Source organism: Anabrus simplex, chromosome 2 (genome assembly GCF_040414725.1).
Source record: "Anabrus simplex isolate iqAnaSimp1 chromosome 2, ASM4041472v1, whole genome shotgun sequence".
In the NCBI taxonomy this organism is placed as follows: domain Eukaryota; kingdom Metazoa; phylum Arthropoda; class Insecta; order Orthoptera; family Tettigoniidae; genus Anabrus; species Anabrus simplex.
In genome coordinates this window covers 1,186,309,367-1,186,326,301 of record NC_090266.1, presented here as the reverse complement: position 1 = coordinate 1,186,326,301, position 16,935 = coordinate 1,186,309,367, and the positions used below count along the sequence as shown (strand labels likewise).

Sequence of the window (16,935 nt, the reverse complement as noted above, 5' to 3'; positions counted from 1 at the left end):
AACCTTTTAAATAATTCTTCATTTATCCAGAATTGCTTTAGCAACGTCGAAGTTAATATCTCAATAATACTTTCTTTCGAGACGTAATCTATTTATCCATTTTCATATATGCATTTCCATAGATATTTGAATTTAGCGCGACTTTTCAGGTCAAGTCACTAGGAGCGCCACCGTCGAATTGTCTCCCATTTTAACAAGGCTAAATCCGTAAGTGTCGCGTATTGTCTCTACTGTATTTGCTTTAACACCCACATCGTTGGCAACGTAAATACGTACTGTAAGGGACAGTATAACAATTGATACCTTGTCCTCTAATTTAACAAGGAGAATATAATCCTCATTCACAGATAAATAAATAGCTTTATCACTTTTTATAACCTCACTTTTAAAATCCTCAAAAGGTATAGTAATTGAGAAATGTACTAGGATTGGCACAAACACAAGAGTTAAGGCCTTATCCGTAAAAAACAGCTCATCAAGTACACGGAACACATCCTCTCTATTGACAAATTTATCCCAGAATGTTTTAATGCACCGTAATAAATTACTTGTAACTACGAAATCGTCACGATGCATTAAGTACACTTGGTCTGGATGCGAGTGCATCTCCTGTAATATGAATTACATCCAGGCATACAATACGATCGACACGTCCTAATGTATCAAAATAGTTTTAAAACCATATTTAAAAGAAATGACTACACTAACGTTTTCTAATCAATCCAAACCAACAGAAAGAACTAAACAGATGCTGTTACTGCATATCGCATTAACAGTTATATTTGAGTGATTTTATGACTTATTTGTGTAACTTACATTATTGTAGTGTTTTATTTATATTTCTTGAAATTGTGAATAGAGGGCAGCACTTGGCTTCCGGGACTGTTTTCTGGCGCAAGTGACTGGCGAGAGAAAAGGAGTAGCGCGTCAGACATGCCGCTAGTAACATGTAGAGACAGCAGTCTCACAAAATACTAGCACAACAGTGCTAACCTTTCAGGTGCAGCCAAACCATTGGCACAATAACAATTAGGAACACAAGTGTAAAGAATATTTCGAGTGTTACTTTGTGTCAGTACGTACCGCATGTGTAAATAAAATTTTATTGTATATGTACAAGAAGTACGTTCAGTACTAGTGCCTTTTGTAGTTCACGTACATCTGAATATATGTGACTTGTGTACTTTTTACGTTTTATATACTGTATTGCCTTAATAACATTTAAGTGGTCCTCCGAAAGTGTAATTCATTGTTTTTATGTGTGGTTATCATACGCGACCTCCAGAGGTAAAGTTTTGATCGAAAAATAAACAACATTTTCATCTCGGTCAAACATTTTGGTCCTAACGGGCCGGATACTTCGAGCTTTCATTTTATATGACAACAAACATAGTGCATTTACAGTGACTGGATTATGCCGATAATATATTGTGATGTATCGTGGTGCAATTTATGACGCAATTCGCCACATGGCTGATTTACGCGCGAACTCACGCCGCTAAATCAGAGCTACCAACCGCGCCGGTCAAATCTTCCGCGCTGTGGAATACAACCTGTGGACTGTTGGCAGTAGCAACCCTGAGCCATATCAAGATGGCTCCTTGATGACAACAACTACTTCCCACACCTTACAAGGTCAGATCCAATTCATATCTTTATTCCTATCCTTTCATTATGGCAGAGGAGAGTATTAAAATTCTAATACGCAAACGAGGTGTAATAAAGGGCAGCGTAACACGTATTAAAAACTTCGTAGATGGGTTTAACAGTGAGCAGGGAATTGTGGCTATTATCTCTCGTAGGGAAAGTTTAGAGGAATTGAAACAAAGGTATGAGGACATTCAATCCCAGCTAGAAATCAGTGAGGAGGGAGAAACATACGAAGCAGATAGAGAAATATTTGAAGACACATATCATCAGATAAAGGTCGACATAGACAGAATAATCACCCAGCATGAAATAACAGGTCTTTCCAGACACTCCAGTCAAGGGAATATCTCAGTAAGCAATAATTACAATGGGGCGCACATCAAATTACCTACTATTACATTGAAACCATTTGGAGGCGAGTACGAAGACTGGAGAGGATTTCACGATTCCTTTGTATCTATGATCCATAACAATCAAGATTTGCATGATATACAGAAATTTCACTACCTAATTAGCAGTCTAAGAAACGAACCTCTTTCAATTGCACAAAGTCTCCCTCTATCTGCTGAAAACTACAGCATAGTTTGGCAAAGGTTAATAGACAGGTTTCAAAACAACAAATTAATTTCGTCAATCCACATTAAACGGATATTAGAGCAAGACTCAATCCAGAAAGAGAATGCCAATTCTCTCAGAGAGGCTATAAACACAAGTCAGGCCAATGTAAAAGCATTACAAGCCCTTGACTTAGATGTTTCAATTGAAGATTTATTATTGTCACAATTGTTAATCAACAAACTAGACCCAGCGACTAGGAAGGCATGGGAAATACACACTTCAGGTTCTGAGTTAGAATCTCTGGAGGTGTTGTGGACATTTTTAGAAAAGAGATGTTTAGCACTTGAGGCAATCAAGCCAGGTACTCAAGTTCAACAGATTAAACAGTCGATTAGATCTACACCCAAACATCAAGTAAGCAATGTGCATGCTAGTGTTAATTACCAATGTGTACTCTGCAAGGGCTCACATTACCTATTTAAGTGCGAGTCCTTCAAAAGGCTCAATGTCCATGAGAGACATAATGTTGTGAGAGATTACAAATTATGCTTTAACTGCTTGGGCAGTAATCATAATGTCAATCAGTGCCAATCAGGCTCGTGCAAGATGTGCGGAAAGTATCACAATTCACTATTGCATGATGACACCAGGCGTGACCGCAGCAGGCCAATGCTTAGCTCACGGGAAACAGAGAGAGAACATAGCTCACGCCAAGCAGTAGCTAATCACACAACCCGTTCAACAGATGTTACTCACTGCGCTGTCAAGGAATCCGATCTGTCTACAGTCTTGATATCAACAGCGATAGTCAAGGTTAAAGACATTCACGGTAATATGCATGAGGCTAGATGTCTTTTGGATTCAGGTTCTCAGACAAATTTCGTGAGCGAAGAACTAGCTCAACTATTACGTCTAAGAAAACAAAAACATGTTACACCAGTAACTGGAATTAACGGTGCAGGAGTTCAAACCTCACACTGCATTACAGTTCATTTGCAATCTGCGGTCAGCCCTTTCAATATAGATGCCACATGCTTAGTGCTACCAAAGATTACAAACAATTTGCCAAGTAGAAAAATCGACATTTCAAGATGGAATCTACCCACCAATATAAAATATGCCGACAGAAATTTCCACATTCCAAGCAAGATCGATTTGCTACTCTCTGCAGACATATTCTTTAAGGTTATATTGGAGGGCAAGAAAACTCGTGATGGGTATCCAACATTGCAGAATACGAAACTGGGTTGGGTAGTAGCTGGCCAGGCACCCATACAACACCAAGGGGAATATGCAACATCACTATTCATCCAGGTAGACCAATTAGACACACAACTTAAAAGATTCTGGGAAATAGAAGAACTGAATATGCCACCAATCACCAAAGAAGAAAGAGATTGCGAAGAACACTTCACTAAGAACACAACGCGAGATGCTACAGGAAGGTTCCGAGTTCGACTGCCACTTAAACAGACTTCATCGCAGTTAGGGAATTCATACCCTCAGGCAGTAGTGAGATTCTACAGTATTGAGAAGAAACTTAATCGTGATCCCAAATTAAGAGAAGAATATTCAGCATTCATGAATGAGTATCTGAAACTTGGCCACATGAAACCGGTACCCACGTGCACTGAAGATGGAGGATACTTCATGCCACATCATGCCGTATTCAAACCAACAAGTACCAGCACTAAAACTCGTGTTGTCTTTGATGCGTCTGCTAAGACTGACAGTGGCGTATCTTTGAATGACAAGTTACTCGTAGGTCCTACCATACAAGACGACCTGCATTCTATTGTACTACGTTTCAGATCACACAAGATTGCTCTTGTCGCAGATATTACAAAAATGTATCGACAAATACAAGTTGACAACAAGGACATGAAACTACAACGAATACTATGGAGAAACACTAGCACCGAACCTCTCCAGTGTTATGAACTCACGACAGTTACTTACGGTACGGCAAGTGCTCCCTTTCTCGCTGTGAGGTGTTTGAAACAGTTAGCCGATGACGAGTCAAAGGAATTTCCACAAGCAGCAGCTGTCCTTAGAAAGGATTTTTATGTTGATGACCTCCTAACCGGAGCCAGTACTGAATCAGAAGCCATTCGTTTACAGCGAGAATTAGAGACATTACTGTTAAGAGGGAGATTTGAACTTAAGAAATGGTGTTCTAACAGCAGTAAGGTCATGTCAAAAATACCAGAAGAAAATAGAGAAACCAAATCACCACTTCAACTCGACAATGCAGACACAGTAAGAACATTGGGAATACTCTGGCACCCTTCTACGGACCAGTTTCAATTCGACATAACTGTTAAAAGGGTTTCCCATGCAACCAAGAGAAGTGTACTCTCAACTATTGCTGCAATTTTTGACCCTCTGGGCTTATTGGGTCCAGTTATTCTCTCATGCAAGGTCTTCATGCAACAACTCTGGACCTTTCAATTAAAATGGGATCAAGACCTGCCGAGTCAGCTTCTTAACACTTGGAATGCTATTTACTCGCAATTACCAGAACTTAACGATATCAAAATTGACAGGTACATTTTAAGTAAGACTAAAGTTGTAAATTGTGAATTACATGGTTTCTGCGACGCCTCTGAACGTGCTTACGGGGCTTGCGTATACATTCGTACCACAGATGAAGAAGGGCTTATTTCATGCAATTTGATGTGTTCAAAATCAAGAGTCGCCCCACTTAAACAATTGTCAATTCCACGCTTAGAATTGTGCGGCGCTCTCCTGTTAGCAAGATTACTTAAGCGAACGTTCACGAGTCTCAACCTGGATATAAGTTCTATTCATGCGTGGACAGACTCTACAATTGTCTTACAATGGCTTGCGTCACCGTCGACGAGGTGGAAAACATTCGTCGCCAACCGGGTCTCTGAAATCCAGGACACGGCAGAAAACTGCACATGGCATCATGTATCTACACAAGAGAATCCAGCTGACATATTGTCACGAGGAAGCGAGCCTCAAGCATTAAAATCACATGACCTCTGGTGGCATGGACCATCCTGGTTGTGCCAGCCTGAAGAATTATGGCCAATCAGTACTGCAGAATGTACCTCAGAAGCACTTGAAGCCAAACCCACTACATGTGCAATCAACAGCTGCGATAATGAAGACATCACTACACGGTTCTCCTCGTTATCAAGAATGAAACGTGTCTTTGCGTACTGTAAAAGATTCATCTACAATTTACAGCACTCACATGCGAAGATTACAGGAAATCTAAGCACGGAAGAATGCAATAATGCACTACTTTGCTGTGTACGATATATTCAACACCGGGAATTTCAGAAGGAAATTCAATATCTTCAACTGAAAAAAGAAGTTGACAAGAGAAGTCAGTTAAAATCTCTCGCTCCATTTCTTGATAAAGATGAGTGTCTCAGAGTGGGCGGGCGATTACGTAATGCAGACGCAGCATATGACCAGAAACATCAGATTATATTACCAGCGCATCACCATGTCACGAAATTAATTATTCGTGACGAACACTTAAGATTACTACATGCTAGCACACAGCTACTAGTTGCATCACTTAGAATGAAGTATTGGATTCCTCACGCCAGGACAACTGTCAAAGGTGTCATTCGCAAATGTGTGACATGTTACAGGTTCAAGGCCGAGAGCTCATCGCAATTGATGGGCCAGCTGCCTGCTGAAAGAGTTAAACCCACTCGTCCTTTCCTATATAGCGGTGTAGACTTTGCGGGACCCTTCTTCATTAAACAAGGTTCTCCACGTAGTAACACGAGAGTAAAATGCTACGTTGCACTTTTTGTCTGCTTAGCCACCAAGGCCATTCACTTGGAACTTGTAAGCAATTTAACCACCGAAGCCTTCATTGCTGCCTTAAGGAGAATGATAGCCCGGAGAGGAAAGGTACTTCAACTTCACAGTGACAATGGTTCATCATTCATCGGAGCCAGAAATCAACTTCGAGAACTTAACAAATTATTCCAATCAGAGCAACACCAACGTGAAATTGATAATGTTGGAATCCAAGAAGGATTTACCTGGAAATTCATTCCTCCACGAGCACCAAATTTCGGAGGTCTTTGGGAAGCTGGGGTGAAATCTATGAAATTTCACCTTACTAGAATCACCAAGCACGCTCACTTGACATTCGAAGAAATGACCACTCTTCTCTGTCAGATTGAATCCATTTTAAATTCACGTCCAATCACTCTCCTGAACAATGACCCAAATGACACCTCTTATCTTTCACCCGGACATTTCCTGATAGGAGAACCCATGATGGCCATACCTGAACCAGACCTAACCTTATCAAATACTTCAAGGCTTTCCAGGTGGAATCATCTTCAAAAAATGAAGGGACATTTTTGGAACAGGTGGTCATCCGACTATCTGGGCAGCTTGCAGCAACGTATGAGATGGAAGTCAGCACAGCCCAGTGTATCTACAGGAACTGTTGTCCTAATTAAGGAGGACAACACTCCACCATTGGACTGGAGACTAGGCATCATTGAGCAAACATTTCCAGGCAAGGACGGATTGGTGAGAGTCGTAGATGTCCGTACACCCACAGGAGTTTATAGGAGACCTGTGTGCAAATTATGCCCACTCCCAATTGACTAGTGACCTCAGTGTAGTGCGTCGTCCATATTTTCTTGTGTATTTGTGCATATGTATTTATCTTTGCCTTGACAGTTTTTCTTTTTTTTTGAGACAGAACTCATGCATTACTTGTTTTATTTTCAGGGTATTTAATTTGTAAAATGTGAGCACATTTTAAGTGGGCCGGTATGTTACTGCATATCGCATTAACAGTTATATTTGAGTGATTTTATGACTTATTTGTGTAACTTACATTATTGTAGTGTTTTATTTATATTTCTTGAAATTGTGAATAGAGGGCAGCACTTGGCTTCCGGGACTGTTTTCTGGCGCAAGTGACTGGCGAGAGAAAAGGAGTAGCGCGTCAGACATGCCGCTAGTAACATGTAGAGACAGCAGTCTCACAAAATACTAGCACAACAGTGCTAACCTTTCAGGTGCAGCCAAACCATTGGCACAATAACAATTAGGAACACAAGTGTAAAGAATATTTCGAGTGTTACTTTGTGTCAGTACGTACCGCATGTGTAAATAAAATTTTATTGTATATGTACAAGAAGTACGTTCAGTACTAGTGCCTTTTGTAGTTCACGTACATCTGAATATATGTGACTTGTGTACTTTTTACGTTTTATATACTGTATTGCCTTAATAACATTTAAGTGGTCCTCCGAAAGTGTAATTCATTGTTTTTATGTGTGGTTATCATACGCGACCTCCAGAGGTAAAGTTTTGATCGAAAAATAAACAACATTTTCATCTCGGTCAAACAGATGCTTCGCACATGCTGATGTTTACATTTGAACAAACCGATCGGCTGCCATTTTAGCTAATATCGATAGCTGCATAAAGGTCTCATATATTGTAGTTGGTCTTGCTAGAGCTGAATCGGTCGACTTCGGTTATCTTCGAGATTCGTATTGGCAACCTTTGAAACACAAACTAAGAATCCCTTATCATCCCTGTGCGACATCTGGCGTACACTTTAAGTACTCGTACTGTTGTTTACACAGCAAAGCCATACTATAGAATTCATACTAGGAACAAGTTTCGTATCGGGAAATGTTATATAGTATTATATATTGTGTATGTGACACAGTTGTTGGCGTAAGATAATAAAGGTTTAGAAAATTCATATCGATCGATCATATTATCGATTCAGTTCAGATTTCATTTCCATTCAGTTGGCAGTCCTACCGGAACCGCCACTGCTTCCCTCCTTACTCCTCAACAAAGTACGTAAATCTATCACTAAAAAGTGCGCGTATAGTATCTAAAAGAGGCTGACATATATGAGCACCTTAAAGTATCACCGGACTCAGCCAGGCTCGAACCTGCCAAAATAGATCTCAGAGAATTAGAGTAGGTGAAGCTTTATCTGACCCTGTAATAATTAAGAGGGGAATTCCTCAAGGCAGTATTATCGGACCTTTGTTTTCTTATATATATATAAATGATATGAGTAAAGGAGTGGAATCGGAGGTAAGGCTTTTTGCGGATGATGTTATTCTCTATAGGATGATAAATAAGTTACAAGATTGTGAGCAACTGCAACGTGACCTCGAAAATGTTGGGAGATGGACAGCAGGCAATGGTATGTTGATAAACGGGGTTAAGTCAGGTTGTGAGTTTTACAAGTAGGAAAAGTCCTCTCAGTTTTGATTACTGCGTTGATGGGGTGAAAGTTCCTTTTGGGGATCATTGTAAGTATCTAGGTGTTAATATAAGGAAAGATCTTCATTGGGGTAATCACATAAATGGGATTGTAAATAAAGGGTACAGATCTCTGCACATGGTTATGAGGGTGTTTAGGGGTTGTAGTAAGGATGTAAAGGAGAGGGCATATAAGTCTCTGGTAAGACCCCAACTAGAGTATGGTTCCAGTGTATGGGACCCTCACCAGGATTACCTGATTCAAGAACTGGAAAAAATCCAAAGAAAAGCAGCTCGATTTGTTCTGGGCGATTTCCGACAAAAGAGTAGCGTTACAAGAATGTTGCAATGTTTGGGTTGGGAAGAATTGAGAGAAAGAAGAGCTGCTCGACTAAGTGGTATGTTCCGGGCTGTCAGCGGAGAGATGGCGTGGAATGACATTAGTAAACGAATAAGTGTGAATGGCGTTTATAAAAGTAGGAAAGATCACAATATGAAGATAAAGTTGGAATTCAAGAGGACAAACTGGGGCAAATATTAATTTATAGGAAGGGGAGTTAGGGATTGGAATAACTTACCAAGAGAGATGTTCAATAAGTTTCCAATTTCTTTGATCATTTAGGAAAAGGTTAGGAAAACAACAAATAAGGAATCTGCCACCTGGGCGACTGCCCTAAATGCAGATCAGTATTCATTGATTGATTGAACTTGGGCTCAAAAAGTCAGCGTCTAAACCGGCGATGACAATATGTTGTATATACTTTACCCCAAAATCTCGCCGACGACATGAAAAATATAGACCGCTAAACATACGCGTTACAGCGCCCCTGGCTGAAGCACAGCGAACTAACTTTTGCGGGTAACTGTCATGGTGGCTGCGACTTCTTGGCCTTGATAGTTAGCTCTATTATCAGTTCAATGAGTTGATGATTGTTATTGCAAATTAAAATAGTATTTAAAAATAAACACGGCATTTTCAAACACTCTCAATGTTGCATTAATGTTATAATGAAATAAGCGCAGTGAATATGGTAGGCATTTGCTTTGTTAAGAATTACGTAAGTAGGATAATTCGGCATCATACACTAACAATAAAGTCATTCACTACAGAAAGACATGTTATACGTACAGCAATTCATTGAAGAATTCACACGCTTATAGAAATATACCACTGCCTTTTAATGACATACCTTCAGTGTCATTCTGGTATAATTTTTGAATTTTGCTTCTTGGTCTACTTTGTTACGTTCTATGCTTTTTTTGCTGCTTATGGCTACCTTCTGAGAACTGCTGTTCAACAGGCAGCACATACGTTCGTTGGTTGCGGTGTAGAATACCTGTACGGCATCCTCTGCCAGTTGAGACCTTACCGAGCTCGATAGCTGCAGTCGCTTAAGTGCGACCAGTACCCAGTATTCGGGAGATAGTAGGTTCGAACCTCACTGTCGGCAGCACTGAAAATGGTTTTCCGTGGTTTCCCATTTTCACTCCAGGCAAATGCTGGGGCTGTACCTTAATTAAGGCCACGGCCGCTTCCTTCCCACTCCTAGCCCTTTCCTGTCCCATCGTCGCCGTAAGACCTATCTGTGTCGGTGCGACGTAAAACAACTAGCAAAAAAATTCGTACCATTAGGGGTCGATGACCTCGATGTCAGGCCCCTTTAAACAATCATCATCATCATCAACAACAACAAAACAGGTATGTGATTAGTAGCAACAGAGTGCGTTGCCGGCTTTTACAGTACCTGTGGCTAGTACCACTTGAGGAGCGACACCTTGGTTCCGGCTTTGCCTATGATTCGTACCTGCTATATGAGGAACGCCACGGGATAGTGAGTCCCTGTGGTTAGTACACGTATGTGATGAACACCATATGTTTGCGTTGCCTGTAAATGGCGCCGCAACGTGCGAAGCATCATAGGTCTGTATTACATGTGCGAATTTCATTACCTATGAGTAGTACCATATTGTGTGGAATTCAGCAAGTATACGCTACTTTTGATTAGTACCGCAACATGACAAATACCATGGTTCTACTTTCCTAGCGGTAAGTACCATTATGCGGGACCGATGACTTGGATTTTGGTCTCCTTTAGACTACAAGCATCATCGATTCAGTATTATGCTATAGAAGCAGTCCCTTGGTCAGTAATACTATTGTTCGCGTCAGTTTCTGTGAATGTAACACATTGCGGGTCGGATCCACTGAAAAAATGTCCTATGGCTTTTAGTGCCGGGATATCCCAGGACGGGCTCGGCTCGCCAGGTGCAGGTCTTTCTATTTGACTACCGTAGGCGACCTGCGCGTCATGATGGGGATGAAATGATGATGAAGACAACATACACCCAGCCCCCGTGCCATTGGAATTAACCAATTAAGGTTAAAATCCCCGACCCGGCCGGGAGTTGAACCCGGGACCCTCTGAACCGAAGGCCAGTACGCTGACCGTTCAGCCAACGAGTCGAACGGATCTACTGATTTTTTTAAATTCATATCCATCCATTCCTTTTTCGTCCTCGCGTTTTGAGTTCTGGTCAGTGGAGGATTTTGGACTTTTAATTTGTCATTGCATTTCCTCTCATTTCGTACCATTAGGGGCCGATGACCTACATGTTAGGCCCCTTTAAACAAGCATCATCAGGATCGCGTAGCTGTGAGCTTGCATTCGGGAGATGTGTTCAAATCCCAAAGTCGGCAGCCCAGAAGATCGTTTCCCAGTTTAACGCCAGACAAATCCTGGGGTCGTACCCTAATTAAGGTCACGGCCGCTACCTTCCCAATCCTAACCCATTCCCATCATTGCGTCGCCACGAACCTTCGATGTGTTAGTGTGACGTTTAATCATTAGCATTAAAAAACTCCTTATACTGCTTCATTGAAGTTAATTGCTACTCTGATATTCGGAACATGAGCTTATATGTAGATATGGTTTTTGCTAGTCGTTTTACGTCGCACCGACACAGATAGGTCTTATGGCGACAATGGGACAGGGAATGGCTAGGAGTGGGAAGGAAGCGGCCGTGGCCTTATTTAAGGTACAGCCCCAGCATTTTCCTGGTGTGAAAATGGGAAACTACGGAAAACCATCTTCAGGGCTGCCAACAGTGGGGTTCGAAACTATCTCCCGAATACTGGATACTGGCCGCACTTAGGCGACTGCAGCTATCGAGCTCGGTTAGATGTGGTTTAGCGGCAGATGTAAGAGCATTTTCTGTCTTTGTGACAAAGGTTACCAACTGCTAAGACCTTGTGTGAACTGAGTTTTAAAATATGATTGCTTAAAATTTTCAAATGTATGAAAATAAAAATGTTACCTGTACAGTATTATTACGAGATGGTTTGAAACTTCTTCCCCAAAACACATTTTTACCTATTTCATCCTTTTGCCTTGAACATCTACAAATACAACAACCCTCATATTGAGAGGGATATTAAGAACTGGGAATGAAGTTCTTATTCAGTGGACACAAAATCATGAAACTACAGTCCTGGACTGAATAGGACGTTCTCAACCAGGCATCGGAACTGTACAGTATCATACAGCTGATTTGGGACATGTGATTGAGTCTGTCTGTTAGGTCATCAGCCCAGAGGCTGGTTGGATCCTCAAACATCTCCACCAAAGGCTATGCAGTTATAGGGAAACTGCAAAAACCAATGACAGAGCCCAAATGAGGCATACTAGGCAAGATGAGGAGTGAGGTAGTTTGCCATTGCATTCCTCACTGGACCAGAAGGTGCTACTGCAGCACGACCGATCCTATGAGCAACACCTTTCATAACACTCAGACACTAGTTGTGCTTCAAATGTCATTACTCAGCACCACTCATACCCCAGCAGCTTCCATATTGTCACAGTCATGGATGAGACTGGGACTTCGGTGGAAGCTACACTTTGCTCTGGCCTGTGCCAAGTACAGTCCTCAAATTCATAAGAAAGAGGGATGAAAAGTAAACCGCCAAACATTGCTCTCAACTTTTACTCTGAGGTGAACAGGGTGAATTGTCCGTGGTGTTAGGGGCGCGCAGCTGTGAGCTTGCATTCGGGAGACGGTGGGTTCGAACCCCTTTGTCGGTAGCCCTGAAGATAGTTTTCCGTGGTTTCCCATTTGCACACAAAGGAAATGCTGGGGCTTACCTTAAGGCCACGGCCGATTTCTTCCCACTCCTAGCCCTTTACAATCCCATCGTCGCCGTAAGACCTATCTATGCCGGTGGGACGTAAAGCAACTCTCAAAGCAACTTGTATTTTGAGGTGCAGTTCCCCTGCATACATTTTTGAAGTTCCATTAGTTAAAGTATTGGGCCACTTTTTTAAACGTTGATAAATATTTAAAGAATGTCCGAAGTTTGAATTTCGGTTTATAGTTTTTGTGGATTTAAATAATTGAATGTGACAGTATTATCAAATACAGTAGAGACAATACGCGACACTCTGCGAGATATCGAGGGACAGCGATTAGAGCTCTATCTAGCGGAGTGACGTGAGAGTTAATGATTCTGTCATAAGAGCACGTGTATTTGTTTGTGTAGTTTTTGGGGTTATTTATGCGTTTGTATTAAGTTGACATTATGTAAATAGTAGCGTGTGTCATCCCTTTATATCTCCTGTCAATATGAGTGGAAAGATATGTGTTGCGTTTGGCTGCAATAACTATGAAGTGCAGAAGGATTCGTGGTCTTTCTTCCGTTTCCCTCGTGACAAGAACATTTAAGTAAATACTGTGTTTGCATATATATTCTTCCAGTTACAAAGATATTTTATAGAAGGCCTACTTCCTAAACTTCTGACCTGTACGACCCATATTTTAACTGGCTTAAAATATAATAAGCTTATTTTATTGTACTAGTGCAGCAGTTAACCTTCAATACCGATGTGTTGTTGAAGGTGTGATTTGTGGGTTTTGATTTAATTCAGGAAAATGCATATGAGTGTGGCTGGTTGTGTTCCAAGTTACCCCATTTGGAATGCCGTAATGCGTTGTCAAGCACTGAAGGAAATATGGGTGATTTAAGAAATGTGATAATGATGCAAATTTGCTTTACCCTAATGTAATGGCAAATATTGCTTATAGGGAAATTTTGAATGTTTTTGCGGCTAAATTTATAGATTAACTTTCTGTTAGTACGCTTCAAGTTAAAAGGAAAATTGTCCAGCTCTTAAATGTAAATTCATTGAATCATGTGTGTAAGGAATGTGCCGATATTTTTATTGACAAGTGTCCTAATGTGATGCACAATGCTTTTAAATGAGAAAAAAGACAAATCTAGCCGTGAAAGTTCAGGCAGAATGCTAAAGCTAAAAAAGTAATGCATAAATGAAAGATCAAGCCATTTCACATCTTGATTATATGTCTAATTTCAGTCTTTAAATAATAACCTGTTAAATAATTCTTCATTCATGTATCCAGAATTGTTTAAGCAACTTTGAAGTTAATATTTTGGTAACATTTCTTTCTAGATGTAATTTATTTATCCATTTCCGTATATACATTTCCATTGATATTTGAATTTAGCGCGAATTTTCAGGTCACGCCATTAGGAGCGCCACTTGTGAATTGTCTCCCATTTTAACAAGGCTAAATCCGGAAGTGTCGCGCATTGTCTCTACTGTATTTGGTATTATTGTGGTTGAAACAAAATAACAAACACCACTGAACAGCAGGCCTTATACCGGCATTCCCTTGACTGATGGCTGATCCCATATGTGGAAAGGTTATGTGACCTCTGTCATATTCGGTGTTAAATATCGGTGCTTCCTTTCATATAGGTAAGCTGATTATTTGTGCTGTGAAAATGAACAAACCATCCTTCAACTCCCTGAGCAAAGGAAACATGCAAGGCAATCCTAAAAATCAAATGGGGGACTAGTGAGAAATGAATGATTACTACATGCCGAATCAGCGAGGAAGTTAAAATGCTCAAAACTTGAAATATATCCTATGCACTCTGAGACAGGCATTCTCATCATATTTGTATTTATGTGCCTTAAAGCTTGCCTACTGTTGAAGTCGTGATCATGGCCACGGGACCTCCAGTTTTACGTGGAATCCAAACCACAGGCACATGAGTCTTCATTTTAAAACTCTCACGTGCATTGGTCGGGTCTCAGACCACAGCCGCATTGGTGAGAATCCAGCGACTATGCAATTCGGCTATCATGTTCTGTAATGTGTATTCCTTGAAAATTATCAGGTTTGCTGTATGATCATCATCATCATCATCTCTTTACCCTCCAGGTTCGGCTTTTCCCTCGGACTCAGCGAGGGATCCCACCTCTACCGCCTCAAGGGCAGTGTCCCGGAGCTTCAGACTCTTGGTCAGGGGATACAACTGGGGAGAATGACCAGTACCTCGCCCAGGCGACCTCACCTGCTATGCTGAACAGGGGCCTTGTGGAGGGATGGGAAGATTGGAAGGGATGGGCTAGGAAGAGGGAAGGAAACGGCCGTGGCCTTAAGTTAGGTACCATCCCGGCATTCGCCTGGAGGAGAAGTGGGAAACCACGGAAAACCACTTCCAGGATGGCTGAGGTGGGAATCGAACCCACCTCTACTCAGTTGACCTCCCGAGGCTGAGTGGACCCCGTTCCAGCCTTCGTACCACTTTTCAAATTTCGTGGCAGAGCCGGGAATCGAACCCGGACCTCCGGGGGTGGCAGCTAATCACTATGCTAATGCTAACCACTTTGCTGTATGATACGAAGTAAAATGTACATTTTTAAGCTAGATGTGTGTGTGTCTTCTAACTTAAGCCAACATTTTTAAACTTTTAAATCTGTTCTGTTTAGACAAAACTTCAAAGAAACAGAGTTTGCTTTTTTTCTACTCTTAATTCTACTTCATATGCCTTTTAAATCTTTATTTTTAGGATGTACAGTTCTGGGATGCAACGACAAGTGAATCTGGAGTAACAGTATCTGTGCCTTTTATTCCGGATAGAAAGCTAGGATCACCCAAAGCCCTGTGTTACAACAAAGCTGAGTTCCATGATTTGACACTATTATCATTGATTCTTTGCAGACGTCTTGGTTTCCTTGCTGTTGAAAGGTAAGTAATAAATTATTTCTGAATCCGAAAAAGTATACTTATTTTGTATATAATTGTAGTTTCCTGTATTGTTGCTTCTTGGTGGAGCTATGCAGATAAAGTTCCAAGACTGTATCTACTCCTGGTAGAAGAGCGATGGTAGAGTCTCTGCATTCACATTAACTAAACATAGCTGGTTCTATAGAAAACCGTCTATCGTGACGGACACCCTCCTAAAGATGATAGCAGGCCATGAAAGTCCTTAGAAGGGTTGAAGGTGATGAAGGCTTCCACTATTCGTAACCTCGGCACTTGGTGGGGTCGAGTGGTTTGTCTTTGCCCCCAGGAATGAACATGATACTCATTTTGGGTGAAGGGTGAGTGAATATCAGGGTCATGTGCACCTCCGGAAGGGGAAATCTAGTTTCTTAAATTGTTAGACTTCCTAGGGCAAAAGATGGAGTAGGAATTTATCTAGTAGGAGAGGGACATCTGCTGACTTAAGAACCCATAGGAATCTAATGTGAGAATATCACATTAGATTATTAAATATTTTAAATATTATATTACTGAAAAGAGTGAGCAAATGACTGCAAGCATTAAGCGACGAGGATTCTCAGAAATTAATTACAATATTTTAAAACGAGATGTCCTTCGGCACAGACTGACATACAGTACATTGAAACGATTCTTCAGTAATTAATTTCAATTCAAAGTTGTAAGATGAGAAATCATATTCAGATAGCATAGGTTATGGCAATTTTAACTTCTTTTCCTGCCGCTTTTTCCCCACACCTATGGGGTCGCGGATGCGAACTGCGTCGCACATATGGATTTGGCCCTGTTTTACGGCCGAATTTATGGTATTTTTAACTAAAGCTGAAATATTGGTTCGAAATATTATAATTTTAAAAAATACTCAAGTTGAAAAACGTGTTTATGAAGGAAGTAGAGGAGACAAACGTATGCTGTCTAGAACTTGAACATTTAATTGAAGTATATATAACATGTTTCTGATGTAAGATAAAATTAGCTTCATCAAATAATGCCTGTATAGAAAAGTGTTCCTTAAATATTGGTGCGGTATTCATGAAGATAAGTTTCAATGTACTGTACTGCTATCTCAAGGTGTAATGACTCTTGTTATCCACGAAAATGATGGAAACCTGTAAAAAATTATCCTTAATGTCCATCATTTGTCTCTTTGGCTCATGGCTAAAAATTTCGGGGCTGTACCTTACTTAAGGCCACGGCCGCTTCCTTCCCACTCCTAGCCCTTTCCTGTCCCATCGTCGCCATAAGACGACCTATCTGTGTGGGTGCGACGTAAAGCAAATTGTAAAAATATAAATAAAAAGCACTGAAATTTCAAAGTTACTTTTCCTAGCTGCGCCATGTGAAAGCATGCTTTAGATAGGATGAAATCGGAGCTATACATTTGTTAATCAT

At 40.8% G+C, this 16,935-nt stretch overlaps 1 protein-coding gene across 2 annotated transcripts in view; it reads left to right on the top strand.

The window, feature by feature from the left end:
- LOC136863395 (uncharacterized) overlaps positions 1-16,935 on the top strand; it is a 151,713-nt gene that overhangs the window by 6,387 nt on the left and 128,391 nt on the right. For both annotated transcript variants that reach the window (XM_068225919.1, XM_068225920.1), the window contains exon 2: positions 15,329-15,507. The gene's annotated coding sequence lies outside the window, so the exon portion shown is untranslated. The remainder of the gene's footprint in view (positions 1-15,328; positions 15,508-16,935) is intronic.